Source organism: Bubalus bubalis, chromosome 13 (genome assembly GCF_019923935.1).
Source record: "Bubalus bubalis isolate 160015118507 breed Murrah chromosome 13, NDDB_SH_1, whole genome shotgun sequence".
NCBI classification, from domain to species: domain Eukaryota; kingdom Metazoa; phylum Chordata; class Mammalia; order Artiodactyla; family Bovidae; genus Bubalus; species Bubalus bubalis.
The window spans coordinates 71,423,993-71,429,744 of record NC_059169.1 but is presented as its reverse complement, the minus strand read 5'-3'; the positions used below and the strand labels follow the sequence as shown (position 1 = coordinate 71,429,744).

The 5,752-nt window shown below is 40.9% G+C and overlaps 1 non-coding gene across 1 annotated transcript; it reads right to left on the bottom strand.

Moving 5' to 3' along the window:
• Positions 1-5,381: 5,381 nt before the first annotated feature.
• On the bottom strand, positions 5,382-5,514 carry LOC112578599. Its single transcript, XR_003102938.1, has one exon. It is a non-coding gene; the product is annotated as a small nucleolar RNA SNORA42/SNORA80 family (small nucleolar RNA).
• Positions 5,515-5,752: the final 238 nt, after the last annotated feature.

Here is a 5,752-nt window from a genome sequence, read left to right as displayed (position 1 = left end):
TTTTTTTCTTTCCAAGTGTGGTGTCTTTTCTCTTGAATTAGTTATATGAAGTCATAGGTAATAGTACACTTCATCATAGAGCTTAGGTATTAGGAAGTGTTTAAATTTCATTAATCCATGTATCCAGATTTTTGTGTTTTAATTATGCATTTTCAAGAAGAGAGGTTCTCTAATAATCACATATATGCATACGTAAAAATGGACCACGGGGACTTACTTGTAGCTGTTGCCCTGCTACTTAGTTTGTTAGAGCATTTTAGCACACATTTTAATTTTCTCCTCTAATTAAAATGTGTAATATTTTCAGTGTCATATTTAACTACTTAGAGTATGATTTCCACCTCAATGTTTTAATATTCTAGGCATCTGGTGTAATGACATTTTAGAAACTGTTTGGAATTTAAGGAAATAACTTGTATTACTAATTTGTATAATCTCTACCTGTGCAATGGAATATAAATATCACAAAGTTGTTTGACTAAAGGACTGTGCGTTGTTTTTCACATATAATAAAACCAAAGAGTAATTTGGTTCTTCATATCTTGAGGTGATCCATATTCAAGAAGAAACTATTTCTTAAAAATCCAGTTCTCTATATACAGTGGGTAAAGTCATAGGTTTTATAACTATATTCTTCATGGATGCTGTTCAAGTAACATCTAAGACTCAAGATGCTGTTTAAACATTTTGAAGGAATGTTTTTGTATTTAATGGAAGGGCTGTCATTAAACCTAAACTTTCCAAGGAGCGTAAACTAAAGTGCTTTCCTGGGAATATCTCCTCACAAACGGAGCATTTTGAGTTACAGTGGTGATTCTTATATTTCTAAGTTTGTTTCCTATCTGAAATAATTTAGAATCCACCTCTATTTAAAATATCTAAGAGTAATTTCACTGTAAATTCTTGAGACAAATTCCAATTCTGAATTTAAGAAGTCAGACTTTTTTAAAGCTTTACAAACCCATAAAGGATTTAGTCTAGGAACCAGTACTAGGCTAACAAGGATATTATTTTGAGTCCTGGCTCTTGGTTTCCTTTCAATAATACTGTAAAAGCTTTAGGCTGGCTAGACAGATACTTGTGGATTGAAATTTGTTTTAGAAGAGAATATATTCTGATGAAATGAGAATTGCTTTTCCCTGCCTCCAAGACACTAAAATTTCATGGTTTTTAGGGGCTATGAACACTTAGGAACACATTATTAATTCATTGAGCAGATAACGTTGCATCCTTTATATGCCCAGCACATGGCATTAAGTGTTAAATTTATACCTGTGAAAAACAAAGATAACTGCACCTTAGTAGAGACTGTCAGTCTCATGAAAGGAACTGATTAATGACCAACTAATTGTAACACAGTTGTGATTGGTGCTGGAATAGGGGAAGATTAGTCCAGACGTTTTAGGAGCCTTGGCACCCCACTCCAGTACTCTTGCCTGGAAAATCCCATGGATGGAGGAGCCTGGTAGGCTGCAGTCCATGGGGTCGCTAAGAGTCGGACACGACTGAGCAACTTCACTTTCACTTCTCACTTTCATGCATTGGAGAAGGAAATGGCAACCCACTCCAGTGTTCTTGCTTGGAGAATCCCAGGGTCGGGGGAGCCTGGTGGGCTGCCGTCTGTGGGGTCAACACAGAGTCGGACACGACTGAAGTGACTTAGCATAGAAGGGTCAGTGAGATTTTGGGATGTGAAGTGCATGGGACCAGGTTATGGTGGCCATTTTCTGCCATCCTGAGAACTTCCTTCTAACAGATCATGGACTGATAGTGAAGGTTTGTGTTCTGGATGGAGCATCTTAGTTTTTAGGATAATAGGATAGATGAACTGCTGTAACAATTCCAGCATCTCAGTGGTTTCGGACAGCAGGACTTTGGTCTGTTTTCATCATTACTTCAGTGTGGCAGAAAGGTTCCCAGGGACCCAGACTTGCCCATCTTGTGACGGTGCCAGCTTTGAATCCTCAGACTTGCCCTGGAAGAAGAGGAGTTGGGGAGTGGTAGATCCTGCAGGGGTTTATAGGCGGGCCTGCTAGGGTACGCATCACTTTTCCCCATTTCCATTGGCCAGAGCCCTGCCCTATGACCTCAGGCCAGTGGTAAGGGAGGTGGGGAATGTAGTCATCAGGTGTGTCCAGGAAGAGGACCAAAATGATGTGCTGAACACAAAGCGTTGTCTTTTTTTTTTACCACGAGTGGACAGTTCAAATGAATGAAAGAAAAAAAAAACTCATAAGAAAATAAAGATCCTCTGTAATTCCATTACCCAGCAATAATCATAATAAGGAATTGAGTGTATATTTAAAACTGTATCATCTTACTGTAATAGCAGCATGCTCTTTGTAGATTTGGAAAATACATAGAAACACAAGGAAAAGGGGAAATTATTCCCTACCAAGAACTGACTGTGTTTTTTGTTGTTATTTTGGGGTGTGCACTTCTGTGTCTTCACTGTTTTATAGTCTTTTCCTCCACTTAATGTAAGCACTTTGCCAGGTCATTGAACATTGTGCATCTTAAAGGGTGCATTATATTTATTGTGGGTGTGGTGTAACTTTCTAGTAAGTGCTCTCTTGTTGGACATTTCGGTAATGGATGACATTTTTGCCATTAAAAATGCTGAGTTGTGTATCCCTTATTTAGAGTCAGTTGACCAGAGGTGTCCCTCTCACTCAAGCTTGGTCAGTCAGATGTGGCCCAGGAATTTTGGAACTCCAGCTGAGATTCAGGGTTGTACCCTTTGAATGCCATACATGCCATATGCCATACATGGCATATGTACCCTCATATGCCATGCCTGAGACTACAGTCGTGGTGTGGTCGTGAGCTTGGGGAAAGCAGAAGGCAGAGGAAGTGAGTGAGAAGATGACCGAACCAGCCAGGCAGAGAGGACTGCCCAGTTTCCTGGGGGGGCGGGGGAGACTCATACATGCTTCCCTCCCCTTGACTTCCCTGAGGCTCTCCATCTTGTATATGTGCCTGTTTATCTACGATTGCTCTAATCCAGCTCCCTTCCAGAAACATCCTATTGCATGGCTGAATAAAGAGCACGCATCAGAAGATTAAAATCTCTGCATGTCGTTAGGTCTCTGGTCTGATCACTGTGGCAGAAGATGGAACAAAATAATAAATGTGAAAGCTTTGTACAGGGCCGTCTAGTTGTTGGCAATCCCTATCTAGGTTTTTGGGAACCCCCGTCACTGGTACATGTTAGCAAGTAAACATTGATCCTGTTTTTCAGTGCATGTTTTTAAATTTTCTGCTTTTGCTGTGTCCATTTTAGATTCTCCACATCCATGTTAAAATAAGTAGGATGCAAAAACAAAGCAAAACAAAACAGTGTTCTCAAGGGTATTCATCTCAAACAGCGGAAGTGGGGTGTAGACTATAAAGAAACTCAAAGACAGTTTAATAATAAAACAAGAAGCAAATGGATTATTGGAAGGAAAAAGTCCAGATTCCACATTTGAATGCGGTTATGAGTTAATGCTGGCTGAATGGCTAACATCCTGCTAAGTGCACATTTAATAGTTTATTGGACACCTCCTTTCCACCTAGAGAGGAGTTTGTTGGCTGGAATTATATGAACCCTGCTCTGAAGGACGGGCAGCAGTCCTTGCATGTTTAACTCTTTGGGGTTCAGCTTCCCAGGTGAGGACTTCATGTGTGTGTGTATAAAAAGGACATCATTTCAGCTCCACAAAACTGCAGGGCTGTCAGTTGGTCAAATGTCTTGTCCAAAGTCAGGGTTAGCTTTCTTCTCTCTGGGTCTTTCTCATTCAGATATTACATGAGGGAAAAGCATAGTCTAGTCCACTCTCTCACTAGTGATCATTGTTAGGCTTTTATCTTACTGACAAAATATTAATCACAATTTAAGATTTAAGAAATACGTATGTGTACTCAGTCGTGTCTGACTCTGCGACCCCATGGACTATAGCCCACCGGGCTCCTCTGTCCATGGGATTCTCCAGGCATGAATACAGGAGTGGGTTGCCATTTCCTTCTCCAGGGGATGTTCCTGACCCAGGGATTGAACTCGCGTACCTTGCATCTCCTGCACATACTGTAGCCTTTATTTGGTGTGGACTCTTAATCCCTCCAGTCTTCTATTGCAGATGAGTCCCAAGAAGCAGATGGGTGGGAGTGGGCTTTTGAGAGCTCAAAATCCATTTCTAAGTGGCATAAAAGAAGGTAATCCTAGCTTTCTTGCTTATATTTGTAAATAATTTGATGGGGTTTCTATATTCAATGTTCAGCTTACATTTGTATTCACATTTTTAATGTAAAAGTCGTGTAATATAGAAATGTTGATGGTAAAAAGCGAATGCGCCCCTCTTTCTACCATCGTTTTTAGTCCCATTCCCACCATTGTTGACAGTTGAACGTGTAATGTAGCATGTAATTTTTAGATGACCAGGGCAAGATGTAATTCTTGCCCTAGTGAGTAAGAAGGTGAGAACAGGGACTTCCCTGGTGGTCCAGTGGCTGAGACGCCACACTCCCAGTGCAGGGGGCCCGGGTTCCATCCCTGGTCAGGGAACTAGATCCCACGTGCCGCAACTTAGAGTTTGCATGCTGCAGCAAATGATTCTGCAAAGACTGAAGATCCTGCATGCCACAGCTAAGACATAGCCAGCCAAATAAATATTAAAAAATAAATGATAAACTTCTAGTCAGATGATGTGCTCTTACTTGTCATGAACTGGGAGCGTGTTTTAAGAAGCCCAACCCAGAAACCCCATCCTTTCCCCAGTCACCAAGTCCTTCACCTCCCAGCATCTTCATGGTTTTTGCAGAGATGGCTTAATATCCACTTCACCCCTGCAATCTATTCTTCATAATGCAGCCACAACAATCTCTTCAAGACACAAATTTGATGTGTGTGTGTGTTTTTAATAATAATACACACAGCTTTAAAACATGTTCAAGGCTTTTCCTAGCTCTTAGAATAAAGGACAGATTCCTTACTGCTGCATAATACAGTGCTATTCCACCTCTGCAACCTCGTCTTCATCAAACTCCCCTTTGCTCTTTGGAGTCTCTCACACCGGCTTCCTTACAGTGTAAATGCTGTTTTTCCTCCCTTGAAAAGTATTCCTATTCATTCTTCACCATGCCCTGTAGTTGACTTCTAGTCAATCTGCAGAATCTAGTTCCCTTTCTCAAAACAGACCTTTTCTGAAGCGTTAGGAAAAGTTTCAGGACTTAATAGTATCACGTATTTCTCCTTTATGGTACTATGATTGAAAGTTTGTTTTCTGAAAAAAACTTTGAAAAAACTCTGAAAAAAGGAAAAACTTTCTGATTGAAAGTTTTATTCCTGCTTATTTCCCCCACTTGACTTGTCAGTATCTTTTTTTTTTTTTTCCCCCTTTTTCCACTGTGCAACCCACTTCAGTGCCTGCAGTCTACTGCCAGAGGCCAGGCAATGGTTCGGGGCCGGATTTACTCTGGCATGGGACACTATGAGAGGCCCAGGGAGACGAGCCTGCCATAAATCCAAACCCATGCATGACTTGTCAGTATCTTAACAGTGCACTTGCATATAGTTGGAGCTCTTAATTATTTACTCAGTGAATCAATCATTCCTCCCTGTTCCACCTTCATTCCCTTGTCTTGCCCACCATCACCTTTACTACATAATACAACGTTGCCCACCCAGTTGTCTAGATGTCACTTCCAAAATCTAAGTTGGCTTTCTCCAATCTATCCATTCTGAATCTGAATGAGTTGGGTTAAACGTAAGTCT